Source organism: Orcinus orca, chromosome 4 (genome assembly GCF_937001465.1).
Source record: "Orcinus orca chromosome 4, mOrcOrc1.1, whole genome shotgun sequence".
Taxonomy (NCBI): Eukaryota; Metazoa; Chordata; class Mammalia; order Artiodactyla; family Delphinidae; genus Orcinus; species Orcinus orca.
The window spans coordinates 79424007-79450232 of NC_064562.1; the positions used below are offsets into that span (position 1 = coordinate 79424007).

General features: G+C 41.1%; 1 protein-coding gene across 1 annotated transcript in view; it reads right to left on the bottom strand.

The window, feature by feature from the left end:
- The window catches only part of CRACD (capping protein inhibiting regulator of actin dynamics), a 313346-nt gene extending 287477 nt beyond the window's left edge, over positions 1-25869 (bottom strand). The window contains exon 1 of the mRNA XM_049709290.1: positions 25603-25869. The gene's annotated coding sequence lies outside the window, so the exon portion shown is untranslated. The remainder of the gene's footprint in view (positions 1-25602) is intronic.
- Positions 25870-26226: the final 357 nt, after the last annotated feature.

Genomic DNA, 26226 nt, shown 5'->3' on the forward strand with positions numbered 1-26226 from the left:
AAAAACTTAAGGGGAATGAAAGTCTTAACCAAAAGAAGTTAAGTATTTGATTCTTAGAAGTTGTCAGTACTAATAGGGTTCTTAACGCTAGCTATTTTAATCCAGATACTAATATGAGAGGAATCCAACTTTAAAGCCTTACAAGGTCTTTTTACAAGGTAATAAAGACTGGCAAAATGTTACACAGGTCATGCCAGACACAACACAAAACTTCTGCTAGGAGAGACTCATCAGGCGAGCTGCCAAGCAGAAAAGACAGTTTTCCTCTCGCTGGGAACCCAAAGGTACACCTGCCCATGGGGGTGCCCTGTGCATGTGTGCTCACACGTACACACACACACACACACACACACACACACACACATACACAACCCACAGCCCCTGGGCTGCTTTCCTCCATATTTACCCAGCAGGTTCGGCTCTGAGGCACAGGCAGGAAGCATCTGCAGAAGAGGGATGGGGGACTGGAAGCTAAAGCATTCTACTCCCCACTACCACCACCAGCATAGCTGCAGCACCCACATATTGTCCTGGGAATCATGCTAAAGAATTTCAAAGAGGAAGAGAGAAATGTGACTAGACAGGTCAGGAAGGAATTCACAGGTGTTGTCAGAGCTGTGAAAATGGGCCAGGACCTGGACAGGGAGAGAGGAAGTGGGAGGGGCTGCAGGCAAAGCACACAGGGGGAAAGCATGGAATTGACAGGGACGGATGGCAGCAGAGAGGGGGTGACTGGAGGCACTGAGCAGAGGGTCGAACAAGAGAGTGAGACGCAAGACACGGTGAGGGAGGAAGGGGGAGGGGGAGGAAGTGGAATGGAAATGGAGCTGGAACCAGAAAGCAGAGAGCCTTAGGTGCCAAGCGAATGACTTTTCACTGATTTCTCTTTTTGTGTAGCTTAAGGGAATCGTTGGTTCCTGAGCATCTGAGTCTCAATCTCCTTATCTATAAAGTGACAGTTTAGGATTAGAAAATAGCTATTAACTAATAATAATTACATAAGTTGCTCACCCATTACATGTAGAGCTGTGTGCTGTGCGTGTACACACACTATCACATTAATTAAGCCCCTTCCAGTCTCAACCTGCTACAACTCTTTGAAAGAGTCTGTCTCTCTAATTGATTCTAATTCCTCCTTTGACCAGGCGTATTCTCTGAAGTGGGAGAAGAGAAAACAGCACACAGCTTCTCTGCCGCTCCAATTTATTCTGGCAGCTTTCTATGCAAGCTCATTCTTGAACTGGATAAAGGGTCCCCCATCCTTTCTTCCTCCTCTGATATAAAGTGTTCCCTGGTGGAAGATATCTGAGGTTAGTACAGAACAAAAACTAGGGACTTTCCATGGCGGTCAAGTGGTTAAGCCTTCACACTTCCACTGCAGGGGGCACGGGCTCCATCCCTGGTCGGGGAACTAAGATCCCACAAGCCATGTGCCATGGCCAAAAACAAGAAAAAAAAAAAAAAAGGTAAAAAATTAGTGGGGAAAAGGAGATAATCTGAGAAGATGGGAGGTAATAAGGTCAAGAGAACAAACACAAAGTTTGACTTCAGAAAAAGAGAAGTTTTTCTTCTGGAACACTAAAGAAGAGAAGCTTGGGTAAAGATTAAGTGAGATTAATGTATATGCAAGCACCTTGTGAAGTGTACTGCTCCCTCTAAAGTTAGTTATTATGCAGCATCTACCAAATGCCAAAAGAGCAAGCATTCAAAACGTGTCTTTAAAAACAAAAATGAAAACCATGTCTGTTAAAATAAATGAGATCTTGGGTCTTCCCTGGTGGTGCAGTGGTTAAGAATCTGTCTGCCGGGCTTCCCTGGTGGCGCAGTGGTTGAGAGTCCGCCTGCCAATGCAGGAGACACGGGTTCGTGCCCCGGTCCGGGGAGATCCCACATGCCACAGAGCGGCTGGGCCCGTGAGCCATGGCTGCTGAGCCTGCGCGTCCGGAGCCTGTGCTCCGCAACGGGAGAGACCACAACAGTGAGAGGCCCACGTACCGCAAAAAAAAAAAAAAAAAAAAAAAAAGAATCTGTCTGCCAATGCAGGGCACACGAGTTCAATCCCTGGTCCAGGAAGATGCCATATGCCACGGAGCAACTAATCCTGTGCGCCAAAACGACTGAGCCTGCACTCTAGAGCCCGCGAGCCAAAACTACTGAACCCACATGCCACAACTGCTGAAGCCCGGGCGCCTAGAGCCCGTGCTCCGCAACGAAGAGTAGCCCCCGCTCGCCGCAACTAGAGAAAGACTGCACGCAGCAACAAAGACCCAATGCAGCCAAAAATAAATAAATAAATAAATGAGATCTAGAGGAAATCTAAGATAGTGAAATAGTTATGGGAACTGAAATGCTTAAGAAAAAGAGAAGAGAAGCAAGTTCATGCTGAATTTCCTGAGAAAAGCAAGAGACTAAGTCACCCAAAATTGAAGGCAGATTTGAAACGTATGGAAAAGGTTTGAAATAACTGCTTTGAAAACTGCGTGAAGCAAGAGGGAGGAGATATGGGGGATGTATGTGCATGTATAGCTGATTCACCTTGTTACAGAGCAGAAACTAACACACAGTTGTAAAGCAATTATACTCCAATAAAGATGTTAAAAATAAATAAAAATAGGGGCTTCCTTGGTGGCGCAGTGGTTGAGAGTCTGCCTACCGATGCAGGAGACAAGGGTTCGTGCCCCGGTCCGGGAAGATCCCACATGCCGCAGAGCGGCTGGGCCCGTGAGCCATGGCCGCTGAGCCTGCGCGTCCGGAGCCTGTGCTCCGCAACGGGAGAGGCCACAACAGCGAGAGGCCCGCGTATCGCAAAAAAATTAAATTAATAAAATTTAAAAATAAATAAATAAATAATAATTTAAAAAGAAAACTGCATGAAGGAGTCAAGGGCAGTAAAATAAGTCACTGAAATTTTTAATTAGTATTTTATTGGAAACCTTTTAGTCCTGACAAACAATGATGGCTCAGTCAAGGACTGGCAATATAAATGTGTAACTAACAGTGAAGAGGACTGGAGGCAGGGGTGCAGCAGCTGAGGTTGGGGGTGTCTTTAGGGTGTTAGGAGGGAAGTACTGGTGCATATTGACACGTTTGCTCATGGAGCCCAGGCTGAGCATGAGGGTGAGTAAAACGAGGAGACTGATGCACTGGGCAAATGGGAGAGGGTAGAAAAGGGGAAAAACTCAGAATGAAGGCAGAAAAGAAAGACTATCACTATGAGGAAATGGTGGGACTGAAAGGCAAGAAGAAGGCTGTGGTCAGAGAAGGAGGCTCCATCCGCAGGGTCTGGAGCAAGAAGTCCAGAATGCTAGCAGGTGGGGATGAGCTCAGCGTTCAATCCTGAATCCTAGCTGTCTCTACCCTTTAAACAGCACAGAGATATTGGACAAAATGAGATCCGCTAAGGCCAAGGTCCAAAAGTTCCAATCTACTCAGAATGAGAAAGTGCGTATTTATTTCTTCTCTTGTTGCAAGGTTGGTGGGTGGTATGGAATTTATATTAAACTATTCTTAGCTCTGGGACAGATGCTAACACATTCATCACAGCCGAAGGAAGGAGGTCAAAGAACACTGCGAGACTCTATAACCTGAGGCTAGGTACAGAAATGGCTCATTTCTTTTACATTGAAACATTACTTGGTGCAGTAAAACTCTGAAATATCCTCTAAGGAAATACTTGTTTCCTTATTACATTTTTAAAGATACTGGCTCTCTAACCAATCAAAAACAAATACTCTATTTGGAGAAACTATTTTTAAACAAGTTTGCATAAAAACAAAGTCGTACGTATATATGTACATGCACATTTATACACATAAAAAATTCCGTAACTGTAAAATTATTCCAGCAAAGCAGTTTTATGATGTTTCATAAAACTTTTTAAAAAAATAAAGATTCAACTGCATCTAAGAATAATCCTTGTTATCTTACAAGAAGACAAAAATGCCCCCCCAATTCTATACTGGCTGAAACTATTTGTGCAATACTGGGGACATGAAATTTACCCATTCTTGAGAACTGAGATGGCACCCTGGGATTGGAAAGAGGACATGATTAATAGCTCTATTCTAGTTTTTATATTAATCTATTCGTCAATACCAATTTTACACTTGGAGTTGATCTCATGCACAAAAATTGGGTTCTTCTATGCACCCCTCTTATCAATTAAAGATGGAACTATAGGGCTTCCCTGGTGGCACAGTGGTTAAGAATCCACCTGCCAATGCAGGGGACACGGGCTCGAGCCCTGGTCCAGGAAGATCCCACATGCCGCGGAGCAACTAAGCCCGCGAGCCACAACTACTGAGCCTGCACTCTAGAGACCACGAGCCACAACTACTGAGCCCACGTGACACAACTACTGAAGCCCACACAGCTAGAGCCTGTGCTCCACAACAAGAGAAGCCACCGCAATGAGAAGCCCACACACTGCAATGAAGAGTAGCCCCCGCTCGCTGCAACTAGAGAAAGCCCATGTGCAGCAACAAAGACCCAATGCAGACAAAAATAAATAAAAACAAATAAATTTATAAAAGAAAAAAGATGGAACTATAGTGGTTAGCATCTTTGCATCTCTACAGACATGTCAGGAAACATCACTAATTCTAAACTTCTTAACAACCCTCAATCTCCTAGAGAACTATTTCTGTTTTGTTTTGATTTTACATATTAGACTTAAAGACAAGGGACCACATACTGAAAACTTATGCTACCTCCTCATGCCGTTTCTCCATCTATCACATGTAAAGACAATTTCCTGAAAATCTGTACTGCAAGTTTTTTGCTTACTTACTCAGCCTCACATACCACCACAAATTCTTCGCCAGCTTGAGAGAACCAGTAAGTACACAGTTGGGACTTCCCTGGTGGTGCAGCGGTTAAGAATCCGCCTGCCAATGCAGGGGACACAGATTCAATCCCTGGTCCAGGAAGATCCCACATGCTGTGAGGCAACTAAGCCCGTGTGCCACAAATGCTGAGCCTGCACTCTGGAGCCCACGAGCCACAACTACTGAACCTGTGTGCCACAACTGCTGAAGCCCACGTGCCTAGAGCCCATGCTCCGCAACAGGCGAGGCCACTGCAATGAGAGGCCTGCGTGCCGCAGCAGAGAGTGGCCCCCACTCACCACAACTAGAGGAAGCCTGCGTACAGCAATGAAGACCCAATGCAGCCAAAAATAAATGAAAAAAAGAAAAAAAAGAAGTACACAATTGTGTTTTCTTCCCATTGTCCTAAGTATGAGTTTAGGGAGATAATAAAGGAAATTTTCTTCATTTTAACAGTGAAAACCATAAGTACCACCACTGTAAGCTTCAGGTGATAAACAAACAATGACCGTTCCAGTCAAAAAGGCAGATTGCTTGAGAAAGTTGGATACGGCAGCTGCAAACAGAAGATTTATAATTTAAAAAATCTTGTAGGTGGAAATGTAATGGATAATCCTGTCCCCAAAAGAAATAACAAGAGTGAAAGTGTATCTGGTTACTCACTGAACTAGTGTACAGCTTTTCTCTCACCAACATAAGAGACACTAGGACAAACATACAATTAGCACAGAAGGAGATACAACAGGGAAAAGCAGGTGAGCACCACAGGCAGAATATCACTGCTGAATCAAAGTGGATCAAAATTTGTAAGAAAACCAGAACATGGGGTTATCAGCAAAGTTTTGGGAAGCAACATGGAGGAAAAATATATGAATGACCAATACTAAACTACACTCTATGTCAGATGCCCTGGCTGTAGGAAGCCCTACATTTCTCAGTATTCATTCATGGCTTTGCCCACTGGCTTCCCAGAAGGAGCACTTGTAAACTCTCAGGGACCCTGAATCCAGATTGTGACTCAGAGACTTCATCTTGTCTTCTCCTGGAAGCTTTAATCAAACAGCATCAATATTACCATCTACTTGAAGAGCTGAGTTTGTGGCTTGCTTTTTAAGCCTCTTCCACATACATATATTAACTTTTACAGTTAAGAAAACATGTAAACACCATCAAGAAAGTGTAAAGACAACCCTTAGAATAAGAGAAAATAGTTACAAATGATGTATCTGATAAGTGATTGATATCCAGAATATATAAAGAATTCCTACAACTCAACAACAAAAAAAGCAAACATCTCAATTCAAAAATGGGCAAAGGGGGCTTCCCTGGTGGCGCAGTGGTTGACAGTCCACCTGCCAATGCAGGGGACACGGGTTCGTGCCCTGGTCCAGGAAGATCCCACATGCCGCACAGCAGCTGGGCCTGTGAGCCATGGTCGCTGAGCCTGTGCATCCAGAGCCTGTGCTCCACAACAGGAGAGGCCACAACAGTGAGGGGCTCACGTACCGCAAAAAAAAAAAAAAAAAAAAAAAAAATGGGCAAAGGGGAGAGGGGTTCTGGGAAGATGGCAGAGAATCTGTCTCCCCACCTAGAAAACAACTGCACTGGCAGAATCTGTTAGATGTAATTATCTGGAATTCTGGAGTCTGTTGAAGGCTTGCAATTTCCAGAGAAAGACCTGGGCTGTAAGTTGTGGTTAATTTAAGTCAACTTCAGCTCTTAGCACCATGGCAGTTATCATCCCCCACTCCAGCCACATGGCAAGCAGCTGTGCATGGTTACTGGAGCAGCTTGCACACAGCCTGAGACAGCCAGGGTGGGCAAAAAGGAATCTGTCCTCCAAATACTTGGGAACTGTGCTGTGATTGTTGATTGCTGTCCCTCATCACAGAGGTGCAGACAAAGGGGCTGCCAGCCATTGCTGTATCTCTTCCCGTTGTTGTAAGCCCCTCTCCCTGTGGCTGAAGTGACTTATGGGAATTTACAAGGCCAGTGCCCTTCCCCCACCACCACCATTTTTCACTTTTTCCCCTTTTTGGAGCCAGATATTGAGGACTAGGACATTCAGAAACAACTGCATATATGGGGAAAATTAGAAAGTGGCCATACATACTCTGGGAAAGGTTCAGAAAAGATCTGAGAAGACATTAAGTTTACACTTCAGACTAATTCTCAGCACAGAGACAGCCTACAACAATCACAAAAATACAAAGTAAAAGAAAATAGCAAATCCCAGAGAAGGTAGAGAATCTGATTTCCAGAGTTAGAGTCAAATGTCCAAGGTTCAACAAAAAAATAACATGGCTTACAAAGAAACAAGAAAGCAAGGTCCATTCAAAAGAGAAAATAAATCGATAGAATAGTAACTGTCCCTGAAAAAGACCTAATGGCATATATACTAGACAAAGACTCTAAAACAAAGACTCTAAAACAACTATCTTAAAGATGCTCAAGGAACTAAAAGAAGATGTGGAGAAAGTCAAGAAAATGGAAATGTCAAAAAAGAAATACAAAACTTGAAAAGAAATTCTGGAGCTGAAAAGTATAACAAAAAGGAAAAATTCACTAGACAGATTCAAAGGCAGATTTAAGTAGGTAGAAGAATGAATCAGTGAACTTGAAGACAGAACAATGGAAATTAATGAGGCTGAGGAACAGAAAGAAAAAAGATTGAAGAAAAGCAAAGAGAGCCTAAAGGACCTGTGGGACACCACCAAGCTGACCAATATTTGCATCATGGGAATCCTAGAGTGAGAAGAGAGGGAAAGGGACAGAGAGAGTATTTGAAGAAATAATGGCTAAAACTGCCCAAATTTGATGAAAGACATGAATATACAAATCCAGAAAGTTCAATGAATTTCAAGTAAGATGAACTCAGAGACCCACACCAAGACACATTATAATCAAACTTTCAAAGCAGCAAGAGAGAAGCAAATCATCACATACAAGGAATCCTCAACAGAAAAAGACCTGAGATTATCAACAGATTTCTCATGGGAAACTTTGGAGGCCAGAAGGCAGTGGGCTGGTATATTCAGTGTGCCAAAAGGAAAACACTGTCAACCAAGAAATCAACATCCACCAAAATGTCCTTCAAAAGTGAGGGAGAAATTAAGACATTCCCAGATAAACAAAAGTTGAAGGGGTTCATGATCACTAAACCTGACCTGCAAGAAATGCTCAAGAGAGTCCTGCAAGGTGAAATGAAAGGACACCAGACAGTAACTTAAAACCATATGGAGAAATAATGATCTCAATAAAGGTAACCATATGGGCAATTATAAAAGCTAGTATTATTGTAACAATGGTTTGTAACTATGCATTTTGTTTGCTTTCTATATGATTTAGGAGACTAATTCATTTACAGAAAAAAATAATTATTAATATAAAGCTAGTATAACTGTAACTTTGGTATGTAACTCCAAATCTTGATTTCTACATAAGTTAGGAGACTAATGCATTTAAAAGAATTAATAGAGTATGTACTTTGTCATACAATGTATATAAAGATATAATTTTGTGACAAAAACAACCAAAAGGGATGGGGACAGAGCTATAAAGGAGCAGTTTTTGTATGTTATTGAAGTTAAGCTGATATAAAGTCTAATTAGAGTATTATAAATTTAGGATGGTAAATGTAATCCCTATGGTAACCACAAAGAAAATAACTATAGAATATACACAAAAGGAAATGAGAAAGGAATTTAAACATTTCCCTAAAAAAAATCAAGTAAACAAAGATGACAGTAATGCAGGAAATAAGGGATAAAAACATCATAGGGCAAATAGAAGACAAACAGCACAATGACAGAAGTCCCTTCTTATCAGTAATCACTTTAAACGTAAATGAATTAAACTCCCGAATCAAAAGACACAGACTTCGCAGAGTAAATAAAAACACATGACCCAATAACAGGTCCCCTATTTATGAAGGCTCAGTTCATAATTCTTTGAATTTACGACAGTGCTAAAGCAATATGCATTCAGTAGAAACTGTACTTTGAATTTTGTTCTTTTCCTGAGCTAGTGATATGCAGTACAATACTCTCTGGTGATGATGGGCAGCAGCAGCGAGCTGCAGATCCTAATCAGTCATACAATCATGAAAGTAAACAACCAATACACTTACAACCATTCTGTTTTTCACTTATAGTTCAATAGTCAATGAATTATATGAAATATTCAACACTTTATTATAAAATAGACTGTGTCAGATGATTTTGCCCAACTGTAGGCTAAGTGACTGAGTGACTGAGCACATTTAAGGTAGGCTAGGTATGATGTTCAGTAGGTTAGGTGTATTAAATGCATTTTTGACTTATGATAGTTTCAGCTTATGATGGGTTTACTGGGACATTACCCTACTGTAAGTCAAGGAAGATCTGTATATGTTGTCTATAAGAGATTCATTTGAGATCCAGAGATACAAACAGGTTAAAAGTGAAAGGATGGGAAAAAGATATTCCGTGCAAATAGTAACCAAAATAGAATATGGTGGCTATACTAACATCAGAAAAAATAGATTTTAAATCAGGAAAAGTTTACAAGGATATTATAAAGTAATAAAAGGTTTAATACATCAAGGAAATATAACAATTACATAAACACTTAGGCATCTAAAAACAGACCATCAAATTATATGAAGCAAAACTGACAAAATTGAAAGGAGAACTAGATAGTTTTAAAATAGCAGTTGGAGACTTCAATATCCCACTCACAATAATGGATAGAACAACCAGACAAAAGATAGATAAGGAAAGAGAGGACTTAAACAACTTAATAAACCAACTAGATCTAACAGACATACAGAACACTCTACCCAACAAGTGCATGTGGGATATTTTCCAGGATAAACCATTTGTTAGACCACAAATTAAGTCTCAAAAGATTTTAAAACATAAGTATCATACAAAGTATCTGCTCTGACCATATCAGAATAAAGTTAGAAATCAATAACAAAAGTAAAAGTGAAAAACTAACAAAATTGTGGAAATTAAACAATACACTTTTAAACAACCAATGGGTCAAAGAAGAAATCACAGGGAAATTAGAAAATAGAGATGAATGAAAATGAAAACAACAATATACCAAAATATATGAGACACAGCAAAAGCAGCACTAAGAGGGAAATTTATAGCTACAAACACTTACATTAAAAAACAATAGGGCTTCCCTGGTGGCGCAGTGGTTGAGAGTCTGCCTGCCAATGCAGGGGACACGGGTTCGTGCCCGGGTCCGGGAGGACCCCACATGCCGCGGAGCGGCTAGGCCCATGAGCTATGGCCGCTGAGCCTGCGCGTCCGGAGCCTGTGCTCCGCAACAGGAGAGGCCACAGCAGTGAGAGGCCCGCGTACTGCAAAAAAAAAACAAGAGCTCAGGGGCTTCCCTGGTGGCTCCGTGGTTAAGAATCCACTTGCCAATGCAGGGGACATGGGTTCGAGCTCTGGTCCAGGAAGATCCCACATGCCATGGAGCAACTAAGCCCGTGAGCCACAGCTACTGAGCCTGCGCTCTAGAGCCCGTGAACCACAGCTACTGAAGCCCGCATGCTACAACTACGGAAGCCTGCACACCTAGAGCCCATGCTCCACAACAAGAGAAGCCACCGAAATGAGAAGCCCGCACACCGTGACGAAGAGTAGCCCCCGCTCAGCGCAACTAGAGAAAAGCCTGTGCACAACAACAAAGACCCAATGCAGCCAAAAATAAATAAATAAAATGAATAATTTAAAAAAAAAAAAAAACGAGCTCAAATCAACAACCTAACCTTATAACTTAAGGAACTAGAAAAAGAACAAACTAAACCCAAAACTAGCAAAAGGAAGGAAACAATAAAGGTGAGAGCAGAGATAAACAAAATAGAGAATAGTAAAACAGCAGAGAACATCAATGGAACCAAAAGTTGGTTCTTTGAAAAAAATCAACAATATTGACAAGCCATTAGCTGGAATAAGAAAAAAAGAGAGAACACTCAGATTACTAAAATCAGAAATGAAAGTGGGGGTCATTAGTACTGATTCTATACATATAAAATGTATTATAAGAAAGTACTATGAACAACTGTATGCCAAAAAACTGAATAACCTAGATGAAATGGACAAACTCCTTGAAACAAAAAACTGACAGCTTCACTGGTGAATTCTACCAAACATTTAAAGAAGAACTAATACCAATCAAACCTCAAACTTTTCCAGAAAATTCAAGAGGAGGCAACGCTTCCTAACCCATTCTATGAGGCCAACATAACGCTGATACCAAAGCAAAACATACTACAAGAAAAGAAAACTATAGACCAGTATCTCTTAGGAACACTGATGCAAAAATCCACAATAGAATACTAGCAAGAAAAGAAAAATACCACATGATCATCTCAACTGATGCAGAAAAAACATTTGACAAACTCTAACACCCTTTCATGATAAAAAGACACAACCAAATAGAAATAGAAGAAATAGAAGGAAACTACCTCAACATAATAAAAGCCATATATTAAAAACCCACAGCAGGGCTTCCCTGGTGGTGCAGTGGTTGAGAGTCCACCTGCCGATGCAGGGGACACGGGTTCGTGCCCCGGTCCAAGAAGATCCCACATGCCACAATGCAGCTGCGCCTGTGAGCCATGGTCACTGAGCCTGCACGTCCAGAGCCTGTGCTCCGCAACGGGAGAGGCCACAACAGTGAGAGGCCGGCGTACTGCCAAAAAAAAAAAAAAAAGCCTACAGCAAACATCATATTCAATGGTAAAAGACTGAAAGTTTTCCCCCTAATATCAGCAAGAACATAAGGATGTCTGCTTTCACCACTTCTATTCAACATAGTACTGGAAGTTCTAGCCAGAGCAATTAAGCAAGAAAAAGAAAAAAAGGCATCCAATTGGAAAGAAAGATGTAAATTATCTGTTTACAAATGATAGATCTAGAAAATCATAAAGACTCCACAAAAAAAGCTGTTAGAACTAATAAATGAATTCAGCGAAGCAGCAGGATACAAAGTCAGCACAGAAAAATCAGCTGTATTTCTACACACAAACAATGAACAATCTGAAAAGGAAATTACAAAAACAATTCCATTTACATTAGCATCAAAAAGAATAAAATACTTCACAATTAACTTAACCAAAGAGGTGTAGACTTGTACAATGAAAACTGAGGAACACTGCTGGAAGAAATTAAAGAAGACATAAATAAATGGAAACACATCCCATGTTCATGGATTAGAAGACCTGATATTGTTAAAATGTTAATACTACTCAAAGCCATCTATAGACTCAGTGTAATCCCTATCAAAATCCCAATGATGTTTTTTGGCAGACATGGAAAACTCATCCTAAAATTCATATGGAATCTCTAGGAGCCCCAAGTAGCCAAAATGATCTTGAAAAAGAAGTACAAAACTGGGAGATTCACATTTCTGAATTTCAAAACTTACCACAAAGCTATAGTAATCCAAACAGTATAGTATTGGCATTAAGGACAGACATATAGACCAATGGAATACAACAGAGAGCCCAGAAATAAACTCTTGCATATAGGGTCAAATGATTTTTGACAAGGGCACTAACACCATTCAATATGGAAAGAACAGTCTTTTCAACAAATGGTGCTAGAAAAACTTGATATCCACCTGCAGAAAAATGAAGTTGAACCCTTGCCTAACACCATATACAAAAATTAACTCAAAATGAATCAAGGATCAAAACGTAAGACCTAAAACAATAAAACTCTTAGAAGAAATCATAGGACAAAAGCTTCACAATATTGGATTTGGCAATGATTTCTTGGATATGACACCAAAGACACAGGTAACAAAAGAAAAAATAGACCAATTGGACTTCATGAAAACTTTAAAATTTTGTGCATTAAAAGACACTACCCACTGAGTAAAAAGGCAACCATAGAATGGAAGAAAATATCTGCAAATCATATATCTGATAAGGGATTGATATCCAGAATATATAGAGAATTCCTAAAACTCAACAACAAAAAAAGCAAACAATCTGATTCAAAAGAGGGCAAAGGACTTGAATAGACATTTCTCCAAAGAAGATATAGGAATGGACAATAAGCACATGATAAGATGCTCAACGTAACTAATCCTTAGGGAAATGCAAATCAAAACCACAGTGAGATATCACTTCACACCTGTCAGGATGACTATTATGAAGAAACAAAAGACAATAAGTACTGGAGAGGATGTAGAGAAATTGGAACCCTTGTGCACTGCTGGTAGGAATGTAAAATGGTATAGCCACACTGGAAAACAGTATGGTGGTTCCTCAAAAAATTAAAAATAGAATTATCATATGATCCAGCGATTCATTTCTGGGTATATATCCAAAAGAACTGAAAGCAGGTTCTCAAAGAGATATTTATACACCCTTGTTCATAGCAGCATTATTTACTATAGCTAAGACATGGAGGGAATTCCCTGGCAGTCCAGTGGTCAGGGCTTTGCACTTCCACTGCAGGGTGCACTTAGGGGAACTAAGATCCCACATGTCGCACGGCACAGCCAAAAAAAAAAAAACCACCCATGGAAGTAACACAAGGTTTCACTGACAGATGAATGAATAAACAAAATGTGGTATATACATACAATGGAATATTAATTGTTATAACAAGAAATCACCAGTGAGGCTGTGGAGAAACTGAAACCCTTGTACATTGCTGGTGGGAATTTAAAATGGCATAGTTACCATGGAAAACAATTTGGCAGGTCCTCAAAAGGTTAAACAATGAATTACCATACGACCCAGCAATTCCACTCCTACCTATATATCCAAAAGAATAGAAAGCAGGGACTCAATCAGATACCTATATAACAATGTTCACAGCAGCATTATTCACAATAACCAAAAGGTGGAAACAACCCAAATGTCTATCAACAGATGAATGGATTTTTTTAAATGTATACACACACACACACACACAACACACACACAGTGGAAACTTATTCAGCCATAAAAAGGAATAAAGGTCTGCTATTTGCTACAACATAAATGAACCTTGAAAATATTATTCTAAGTGAAATAAGTCAGCCACAAAAGGACAAATATTGTATGATCCCACTTCTATGAGGTACCTAGAATTCATAGAAAATTCATAGAGGCAGAAAGAAGAATAGAGGTTACCAGCGGATGGGGGAAATGAAGAGTTATTGTTTAACAGATACAGAGTTTCTGTTTGTAATGTAAAGTTCTGGAAATGGATAAAGGTGATGGTTGCATGACTTTTTTTGTTTTTTGGCCACACAGTGCAGCTTGCAGGATCTTAGTTCCCCGACCAGGGATGGAACCTGGGACCCGGGCAGAGGAAGCACAGAGTCCTAACCACTGGAGGACCAGGGAATTCCCCCCAACCTTTTTTTTTTTTTGCATAACATTTTGAATGTACTTAATGCTAATAAACTGTACACGTAAGAATGGTTAAAATGATACATAAAATGATACATTATAAATATTTTACCATAATAAAAAATATTTTTAACATTTGAAGGAAAAAAAGCAGAATATTGTAAATTCATATATAATGAGCAAATCAAATACTAACATGACCTGTTAGTACAGTGTCCAAACAGAATTCCCTTTCTTCTTTCCCTCCTTTCCTTCCTTCCTTGCCTTCCTTTCTCTTTCTTAAGCTATACCAAACAACAAAACATTCTAAGGAAGACAGATGCATGAGGGAATTATAATGAAAATTTAACTTTAAAAAAATAAATCATATTGCAACAGAGACTGGCAGAATGAGGTAATCCAGAGCAGGGATTATAAAAAACTAGCAGGCAGAACCAAAGACCAGGAGGTATTTCTATCTTCAGTAAAAGTGAAAATGAAGAAAAGACAAAAATGTATATGCAAGCCCCAAATTTGTAAGTCATTTAGTTCTAGAACAACTCCTTGTAATTATCTTAAAGGATGAGTTAAATAATTCAGGTGGGGCCAGTCTCACTGGCTGTGAACTACTAGGCAAGGAGACAAAGCAACAGCCTGGATTCCATGCCAGCGGAGGCCAGGGATCACATCTTACACCATCTCGGAAAGTACAGTCTACCACTCTAGCTTCCCAACGCTGCAGACATAATTTGCGGGAAATCAATTTAAAACTCTATGTGAGGGGGCTTCCCTGGTGGCACAGTGGTTGGGGGTCCGCCTGCCGATGCAGGGGACGCAGGTTCGTGCCCCGGTCTGGGAGGATCCCGCGTGCCGCAGAGCGGCTGGGCCCGTGGGCCATGGCCGCTGGGCCTGCGCGTCCAGAGCCTGTGCTCCGCAGCGGGAGGGGCCGCAACGGTGAGAGGCCCGCGTACCGCAAAAAGAAAAAAAAAAAACTCTATGTGAGGAAAAAAAAAAACAACTCTATGTGAATGGTCCTCACTAAATAGTAAGTCCAGATTTCCCAAGCTCATAGCTCATGTTCAACAACAAGCCAGTTTTAAGCATGCTCTTCTGCGGATTACTGCTCAGCTGTTTCACATCTCCAAGAAAAAGGTTTAGGGCCAAAGAAGAATGTTTGTATTCTTCTGCCTTTCACTTGATTCGACAAGAATCATCTATAAAATAAACTTTAAGACCTCAGGAAAGACTCAGCTTATTAAGGATTCTTTTAAAAAATCATGCCACTGTTACGATTATAACTGGCAGAAATGGTCTCCTAAGATGCATTCCAACTCTAATTAAAACAGAGCTTTCCCAGGGCTCCCACTTAATTTTAATTTATATTACAATAGAAGAGCCATTCAATATACTGAACAACCACCCTAAATCTAGTGGCTTAAACAGGAGCACCTTCCCCTTTCATAAGCCATAAGCTTTGAGATGGGTAATGCGCTGAGGGATAACGTGCAGAATTACCCACGCAAGGGGGATTTTTCCAAAACACTGAAGAAATTGTTTTCTAAAATGCGATTATGCTGTACTTAGTCGATTATGCTGTACTTTCAAAGATGGAGCACTAAAAAGAGTCTGTCCATCGACAGCCATACCGGTGGACCTAATGGAAACTGTAAGAACAACATCTATTTGGAAACTGACTTTAATCAATATTGAAGAGATTGAACTCCCATAGCTTTTCACTTAATTATACCTATGATTTGAGATCTGGAAGAGATTCCAAAGAGTCCCATGGCTTCTTTCACTTCATCCAAAGTTTTCTGGGCTGCTCTGTGGAAACTTCTCACTCCACTCGCTCAGCTTGACTTTCCTTACAGCACTTATCACGACATGACACCGTGCTATATACTATTTGTGCACTGTTTCTTGTCCCTCTCTCCCACCAGAATATCATCTTCACAGCACAGGAGCCCTGGCTGTATGTCTGCTTTTGTATCCCAGCACCAAAAGTAGCACCTAGCACAGACCAGGCCCTTGGTAAGTCCCGTCTTTGTTTACTGATTGACCGGATAACTCTTGCCACACCCTTTTGGGGTTTTTTTGTTTTGTTTTTTTTGTTTTGCAGTACGAGGGCCTCTCACTGCTGTGGCCTCTCCCGTTGCGGAGCACAGGCTCTGGACGCGCAGGCTCCATGGCATGTGGGATCTTCCCAGACTGGGGCACGAACCGGCGTCCCCTGCATCGGCAGGCGGACTCTCAACCACTGCGCCACCAGGGAAGGCCCACCCTTTTGTTTTATACACGAGATTATTCAAGGCCCAGAGGAGTAAAGTGACTTGCCCATGGTCACTAGACTAATTAGAGGGAAAGCTGGCCTTAGAGCCAAGCTTAACTCCCAGTCATCCTTCCAAAGTAGATACAATTATGCCACGCCCTGCTTTTGATAGCTCCTAAAAATTGTCAGTATTCTTCAGCCTTTCAAATCTCTCCAAATTTTGCCTGATCCCCTTCCTCTAGTCTTCTCTCCTGCCACTCCCTACCATGCCTGAATGTTCCTGCCACCTCAGTATACCATGGCCTCATGCTTGCCATATCTTTGCTCACTCTGTTCCCTACCTCTGGAATACCTTTCCATCTCCTCTCGATCTGTCAAAATTCTACCCACCCTTCAAGACCCAGCTCAACTATCACTTCCTCTGTAAGCAACCTCCTTATCTTTCTTCATTCTATCCTCCTTCCCCCGAACAGTCACTCCTTCTTCTGAGTCACCATAGCACTTGGACCTTCTATCACAGCACATTTTACATTCTTGTCTTTCTTCTTTACTAGAATGTGAATTCTTCATTTTGGCAGTGCCTGGTATGAACAGCTGGATCAGGGAAAGAAGGAGAAATACAGGGGACATACGCTACCTTTCCATATTCAATATGATTCCCAACATGACAACAAGCCTCCCAGCACCCCAACTGACTGTCCCAATGACCCAAATTAAAAAAAAAAAAAATCGGTTACAACTAGAAATGGGACGTGACAGCACATGAAATCAACTAGTGAATTGTATGACATAAATCATAATGCATTCATTCATTCTGCAGCAATGTAAAAACGCTACATTCTTTTCTCAAGCTAGAAACTACAAGAAAAGTTCTCATTCAAGTGACCTGTACTTCCCTAATCTTTGTTCTTTTCACGCTATGTCCATGGTGCCCAGCCCACGGTTCGCAGCACTCAACACACGTCTGCTGACGTGAGATAAACTGGATTTACGATGACTCAGGCTGCATGGGATGTGGATGGTCATGGTACTTTTCATTAAGCTTCATACCGCAGGACACAGTTACTTATTTCTGGCCTACTCCAAGGTAAGCATTTAAGACTGCTATCTTGTTTTGTTCCTCCGATCAACTTCGGCTGTTTGCAACAGACAAAAAGCATAGAAAAATGATCTCTTGATATATTTTTATAAGCCACCCTTCTGGAAGTAATTGCCTATCTTCTCTCAACCTCCACACTGCCCCTAGTAAAAGGATAAGTTCGTGCACATTACTAGCTAGTAGGGATGATGAGAGTAATTGAAGTGTAAAGAGGTTGCCTGACAAAGTTGCTGCTCATGAGTTGTCACTGATAACAAACTGATAGTAATTTACAACTCTGTATGGGCAAGGGGGAGAAAAAGACAGACTAGATCTGAGCTGCATAATGAAAACATCTTTAAGATGTTAATCTGAGCTGCCTATGTGGATTAGGAAAACAAAAATCTCAACTAAAAATAACAAATTTGGTCCTGAGGTTTTCTTCCTCTCTATCTTTGCCAATTAAAGACTACTATGTCACAAAATTGACAAGAAGCCCCCACTGGGGGCCACGGCTTTCGCACCACCTGATCCTGGCTATTTCTTCTTTGACTGGAACATCAGTCACATCCATGGTTAAGAGATAGTCACTAACAGCTCATAAGCTCTTCCTGTGGAACACCGGCTAAGCAATCTCTCTTCACTTCAGCTCTCCTCCCTCCAAAAGGAATACAGCCTTTAAATCTTGCTGCTTTGTCCTCAAGCGTCATTCAAAATTGTCTGAAATCTTCACAATGTATATTAAAGTATTCACTCAATTGAGCACCATATTTATTCCAGAGTTACAACTGTTAATGTCTAATAATTTAATGTGCTTTTCTCATAACTAAATAAAGCCATAGGGCTTCTGGCCTATAATAGGAAGGTAAAACTGAGCCTAAAAATCAACACCATAAACAAAACAAAGCCCCCCTCCTACACACGCACGCGCATGCGCGCGCACGCGCGCACACACACACACACACACACACACACACACACACACACACACACACCCCTGGCATAATACCTAATATGCAGTGACTCAGGCACAGATCTTGCAACATATGATAATTGCCATGCAATAAATGGTCTTTTAATGGTTCAAAGGGTTCCCATCTTCCTGAACACCTAACCTATTAGCAGGGAGAGATTACAGGCAATGGAAAGAACTCAGCTCAGTTACTTAACCTCTGAACTTAGCCTTCTCATCTGTAAAATGAAGGGTTGGTCTAGAACAACAGCACCCAATAGAAATATAATGCAAGCCGCATATGTAGCTTTTATTTTTCTAGTAGGTACATTTTAAAAAGTAAAAGAAAAAAAAAGGTAAAATTAACTTTAATAATGTTTTAGTCAATCTAACATAGCTAAAACATTATTTCAACATGTTATATTTTTAAATTATCAATGATATATTGTACATTTTTTTCATACCAAGAGTTTGAAATCCAGTGTGTATTTCAAACGTAGGGCTGCTCCCAATTTAGACAGGCCACATTTCAAATGCTCAATAACCACATGGGGGACCAGTTACTGTATGAGACAGCACTGGTCTAGATGATCTTGGATATTTCTATCGACACTAGAAGTAATTTTAATAAAGAGAATAAGAGATTTGGAGATGAAGGTATGCTTAAAAAAAACTATAAAGTGTTTTCCGAATATTCTCAGTCTATTCATTCTCATTCAAAATGGTGTTTTGCTTTTTTTAACTTTTATTTTTTTAATTCAAATGGGGTTGGATTTGTAAACAACTGACTAGGTCGTCTAATCTATTACTGTCAGACTTACCCTGTTCTCACTAACAGAGCCACTGTCCTACAAACCTATAAGGAAAGCTAACATTCAAGACAATGTATAACTGATAAATAAATGAGACTTCTAAAACCTCAGAACTAGAAAAAACAACTGTTAAAATGGGAGTTCAACAGAAATGACAAAGAAAATTATGGGACAACCATGTTATCTTCCACATATTAAGATAATGCCAGGAAACACCAAACGTGCACGTGCTTTTGGAATTGTTTCTCTAATTACTCAACATCCACTGAGGAAGATTCATGCTACTCCTCCCACACCGGTCTTGCTTATTAGTCCCTTTGTGATCAATGATCTGCCTTCGCCAGATGGCTGGTCTGCGTTAAGAGCACAATATGAGATCAGAGAACAAAGCAAAGCTAACTGGCCTTCCCGGGAATTGAACCTGTGACCCTGACCTCATTAACTCTAGAAAACAGTTAACCCATCACAAACATGCCTGGGCAGCTGCATCCTAAGTCGTGCCAAACAAGCCCACTGCATCTGTCACAATAATACTCTGGTAGAGAAAGTCACTCTACATCTATTAAGAACTTTTCAAAATGAAGAAAAGCTGGAATGCAATCATTGAGGGCAGCTGGAATTCATCGGCAGTGTCTTACCAGCTCTGCTGAATCCATCGCAGGCTTCCCTAAGAACTTCAGCAGTGGCCCTGGCCTGAGATCACAAATGGCTTTGACAATGGGGTCCTGATGTTTCCTCTTCCAAAAACCATGATCTTGGGGCCATGGACTTTCCTTTTTTTTCTCCCAAGTTGGGAAAGTGTGGGTTAACAATTACATACAAGAACTTTCACAGATTATTTGTTGAATCCGGCTTATCCCTGATTTAAACAATAACTGAGTTTCTCTGTTGCCCCCGCCTGCTCCCCTTCTCCCCTATTAGTGCCAGCCAATCCCTGACCAGGGGAGTGGAGACAGGCCCGTGGACCTCTGGGTGGCTTATTCCTACTCTCCCTGGTAAAAAGCCCAACACCTTTTTTACAAGTGCTCCCTCCTTTCTTGTTAATGAGAATAATTCTTAGCAGCTGGTATCAGCTCTAAATTCTACTCTAAAAACCTGTCTCTAGTGAGCTGAGTACTTGCTGCCAATTTCAATATTTCCCAAAGTGTTTCAGGGATGCAGCTTCTGTATCTTTTCCTCAAAGACACATTTTTAAAATATTACCAGTTTCAGAAGTAAGTTTATTAAAATTTCCACGCAAGCCTCAAAGAATACTATTTGAAAAATTCTACAAACATCTGGAAGAGCTGGTGAAGATTTTAAAATCTGAAAATACTTCTGCATTTCATTTTTGACATTTTAAATGGAATCATCTTTCCACATGCAAACTCACTAGAATATAAAAGCTATTACGTACAGTTGTTCTATTTGGCTTCTTAAATATTTCTGATAACATGTGACTAAAGCATTCAACATCTCTTAAATGTTTTTACTCGGTTTTTTCATTTCCACAAAGTTACTTGAGATAATTTTTAAATTTATGGATTAATTTAAAATTGTAACCTTGCACTTCTCATGTAACTGTGGAAATCATACATATAAGTAGATTCAAAATATGCCTATGTATCCGCCTCAAAGGCACTAGTACAAGTACATATCTAAATTGATTTTGCTCTTTTTATCTCAAAGAATTTTCACATCAAGAATAAAAGTAGTACAAAATGTAATGGGAACCCAGTTTACTTGCCTGAATGTAAAAACATCACAGTGACCATTCAATAGCTGTAATGTTTCTTGATGCTCATAAAAACTATACCAATCCACTAAGGGTCAAGTGTTAGACAAAAGGAATAAATTAATAAAATAAGCATAAAACATAAGCTTATGACAACTGTACACAATTTCGTCAGGGGCAAAACAAGTTTTTGAGGGCTCATCTAAGGATAAAATCTGATGTCCAACAATAAATGAAACAATATACTCACTTTTATCTAATCTTAACAGAAAATGATGGTTTATGAAAAATATGTGGTTTCACATAAACCATGAAACTGCTGATCTTTGTCTAATATAGCATCATGATCTACACAAACTCTGATTTTAAAAAATTGTCAGTTTTGAAAATACCAACCTTAATTCAACAAATAAACTAGTTAAACATACCGGTGAAAGTTCAAAGCTCCATACACACGGAAGCTATAATGCAAAAGCAAAAGCGTATTTATATATCTTTAAGCACCTGGTATTTATCTTATTTATAAGATACACTCCTACGCGTTCAACCAGACACTGAAAAAGCCTGAATCTGTCAGACATAAGTGTGAAAGAAACAGTGAAATTTGCCTTTCCATTGTCATGTAAAATTATCTATTTGTGTTTCAAAGTACTCTTTATAAAATATATTTCCTAAATTCTTTCTCACAATATTTTTTTCACAATATTTTTAAAAGAGGAGGAAAGTCCCAGAACTACCAAAAAATTAAAATTAAAACACTGCTAAAAATTTAAGAAACATTTGCAAGGAAGTGAAACACAAAACCAAAAAATTAATAGTACAGTTAGTGGTGGTTTCTTACAAGTACTTTACAAAATAAATACTTTCAAAAATAAATAAATAAATACTTTCACTGCCTGGTGAGTTTGAAACAAATCAATATCTATAAAGTACTCTCTCTCGTAGCTCTTAAGTCTTCATTTTGTGCCTTAACAAAAGCCGACATTCATTTGTAATGAAATCTTTTTACAGTGACACAGCTATTTCATGTCTCTTCTGAATATGTATTAAACCTTTGGGTACACAATAAAACTGACCAATTGAGTGACTCTGTCATAAAAACCTGAGAAATTATTCCAAAATGTTTACATCAAAGACCAGCCAAAGTCAAAATGAAGTACTAGTCTATGCAGTATACTTTCTTACTTTACTAACTTGAAGATTTTCTTTAAATGGGTCCTTTCAAAGGAAACTACAAAAGATGTACCACAACCGGTAAGTTCTCAATATTACCATTCAAATTTATGCAAAAGAAGGAATGATATGTCTTCAGAAATCACTGTGAGAGAAACTCAGAACACAGTGTTGAGGCTGAAAGAGTATAGAGCTTTGGGGTCAAACAGAACAATTCTTGCTTCAACTCTCACTAACTTTGTGACCTTGTGCAAGTTCCTAAAACCACTTTGAGTCTTAATTTCAATTACCAAATGGAAACAGAAGACCTTCTTACAAGGCTGTCATGAGCACTAAATTAGATAACATACAAAAATAGACTGCTTAGCACCGTACCTAGATGGTAATAAATACTCAATATGTGGTTATAATTACTAAGAAATGTTTAAAAACCTATTTTCAGTGTAATTTAATATTCAAATTCCAAAAGATGCTGTAAATCATTAGAGGGAAAAACAAAGATTCAATAACAGATTTTTCTTTAAGGCACTCATTAACCTGATTATCCTTTACATTAGTGCTTTTCAAATTGCAGGTCCTGGTGCATTAACGGGATATGAAATTATTTCGTGTATCTCAACCAGCATTTCTAAATAAAACAGAATGAAAAATATAAGAATGCATTGCACATAGGAAGTATGAGCACTGATTAATGAATTTTTTTTAATTAAACACACTTGTAATGTATCTGTATACTGGATGGCAAAGTAAAACTCATCTCTTATTGTGCCCCCAAAAAAAGTTTAAAAGCCACTGCTTCGTTACAATAATGAGAATAAAAGTAATTAGCTGACACTGAATGCTTAGTTTCTACTAGACACTGTGCTAAGCATTATGCTAAGCACATTGTTTCATTTGATCCTCCCCCAAATCCTGTAAGGTAGGTAGGTACTATTACTTTCACCATTTTACAGATGAGAAAACTGAGACTTAGAGAGATTAAGTCACTTGCCAAAGATGCAGAACTAGTGGCTGGTAAATCCAGAGTTCAAGTTTAGTCACCTGTCTCCAGAACTCGCACATTTAACCACTTCACTAAGTAGTGGGTTATAAGATATAACTTTTCCTTATGTAAAAGTTATTCAAAAGGTAGACTTTAATAAGGCCTAATTCAAGAGAGATTTTCTGGAGGTGCAGCGTATCTTGGAGAAGACAGTGTGATTCAGAGATGAAAGCACCAGGCGTGAGGTCGAGCTTCTGTCCCTGGCATTGTTGCTTCAGTGGCGAGGAGTTGGCAAGTCATTTAATCTCGCTGTGTCTGGATTTCCTCACCTACAAAACGGGAATGATAGTATCTGCCCTGCCTCCCCACAGGCCATTGTGAGAAAGTATTTGTACATATAACAAGTGAAATGTTCTATTGTGCTACTCAGTTACATGAGATGATCATTAACATGACCCAAGGGGCCCCAGTCTTCATAGAAACATACATCACACATGATCAAAAAAGGAAGGTCACCAGGCTTTTATTATAAACTGTGTGTGGAAACAGTCTGTACAGTTCTTGGCACACAGTAGGACTTCAGTAAATGTTCATTAAACTAAAAGAAGTAAACCAATTCGATCTGTATGCATATTTTATCCATTTGCATTTTATTTTTCATTAATTCATTCTTTCTGCAACTATTTATTGAACACTTAGTATATACCAGACTGTCCCTTACCCTGGAGAAGTTCATATTAATTTCAAGTAATTTTCCCAAAATTGTGTAAGAGAAAACTGTAAAATACAGCTTCTTCACCTAGCTGTATAATATAATAACTTATATTTATTACAGTGCTTTACAGTTTTTGGAAAGAACCATGTGGAAGCTTTTGTTTCTCACACCAATTGCCTAAGTGTGTCAAGTCAGTATTATTATGTTCCTGACTCCAAATTCAGTGCTAAATGACTGCTAAGTCTTTAAAGTGAAAGTTTCCCCATTTCTGAATATTGGATTTGAAGAAGCTACCTTTTAATTCTGGAAAGGGGCAATCTAGTAGCCTGATTTTCCTCCCTTCACATGTCTGAGCTGAAGTAACGCAACCATATCGCCTACATAAGATGCATTTTTCAAAATGTTTCTTAAAAAACCTGCCTTTGAAATCTTTTTTTCTTACAGTTAATTTTCTGTTGAATATATTGAACTAGGATTCAGTTTTCTCATAGCATAAAGGAGGGAGTAGTGGAAGTGTCTTTCCTTTGTTGACTTTTTAAAATTACTCAAAATTGTTGTTTTCAGATTCCTGAGTCACATACAACACCAAATAATTGTTAGCCTTTTTATATATAATTCAACAACTACTACAGGTGATTTTTACAGGGAAACGATGATTTAATGACAACTTGATGAACTGAAAATTTGCTACATGATACTAAGAAGCCTTTACTAAAATTGCCTTATCCTTTGTATTCTAACCACTCCCTCTCCATCACCACCACCCCCAACACACACGCACTCCCTCACCTACACCAGATCAGTTTCCGGGCCATTATTCTTAAAACCATATTAAAATTTCACAACACACGGTGGTAGTTACTAGGTTTTCTGCCCCCTGCCACCCCGCCCATTCACTGAATCACTGTGTCTTTAAATATATATATTTTCTCTGAAAATGCAAAATTCAGAAGATGATTACGATGCCTCTATTCTGAGACTATCTCAAATGTAGCCGTCTGCCCTTCTGTTTACTGATAAGCCGGAATAAAAGCCATACCCCACGCACCGTCTCGGTAGGGTTAGGAGGTCCAATCTCGCCACTACAGAGCTCTGCAAGAAAGGAGGGTTATAGAACCAGAAAAACCTCTGGGAGGAGATAAGGAAAACACATTCTACACCACTGGCAGCGTGCAGTCTCCCGATTCCAGCCCTTGTAAACAGGGAAAACCTTTGTCTTGCCTCAGCCATCAAACTGGTGGCTCATCAGAATTGGAGCAACAAGAGTTCGTGCGAAATGGCTCGGCAGAGGTTAAACAAAGCAATGCAGTCAGGCCCGGGGAGAGGGCTGAGCCAGGTCAGCGTCCGAGATCCCAGACGGCGAGGTCTCGCTTTGACCCCCGCCACAGTCGGGACCCGAGCCGGGGACCCCGGGACAGGCTGCTGCGGCGCGGGAAGGACAGAGGGAATTAGAAGGTCCCACGCTCTCTGCAAGTTCCCGGGGGCACAGCCGGTCCGCAGGTTCCTCGGGTGGGATCTAAAGCGGCGCACACCACGACCGGGTGCCTCAGGGAGGGTCCGCGCAGAACGCGCGGGGACACCGCCCCAAAGTCCACGGCCCGCCACGCCGAGCCCACGCCCCCAGGGCAAAGGCAAGGTCGGGGACCCCGGGACGCCGCGGGGGCCTGGCCCGCGGGTCGCGAGGGGAAGGGAGAAGCCCGCCCGCTGCACCCATTGTCTGGCTCTGGCCGCGGGCCGGGAGGGCGCTCACCTGAGGTCCCCGCCTGGAGCCGGGGCTGGCAGAGGGGCTGGACGGCGACGGGTGGTCCCGCGCGGGCGGCGGGCGCGGATGCACAGCCCGCGGCGCTGCCGCAGCACCAGCAGACTCCTCAGCAGCACCGGCAGCGCACCCGCCTCTCAGGCGCCCGCGGCCTCCATTGCTCTCCCCGCCGCCGCCAGCGCGCGGCACTGCGCTCCCGGCCCCGCGCGGCGTGGTCACATGCTCCGCCCGCGCCTCGGGCGCTCGGACCCGCGCCGCGGCCCCGCCTGGCTTCGCGCGTGGACCGCCGGGCCCTGCTGCGGGGCGCGGGGAGCCCCGAGTTCCCTTTCGCGCCCTCCAGGAAAGACAGGCGCCGGACGGCTCCCTTCCCGGGGAAGTACGGGGGGGGGCCCAAAAACCGGAGCCAGGCACAGGGAAGGGCGTGGGATTGGTCAGTGCCCTCCCTACCACTGCAGGGATGTCCCGGCTGAACCCGTGGCGTCGGAGGTTACTGTGGTGAGCTCCCAGGGAGGCTCACGTGGGGCAAGAACCGGGGACCGTAAGTCACCACCCCACGGGATGCAAGTCTGGCCCCTGGTACCTGGATGAGTCAGAGACTCACGGGAACGACCTGGA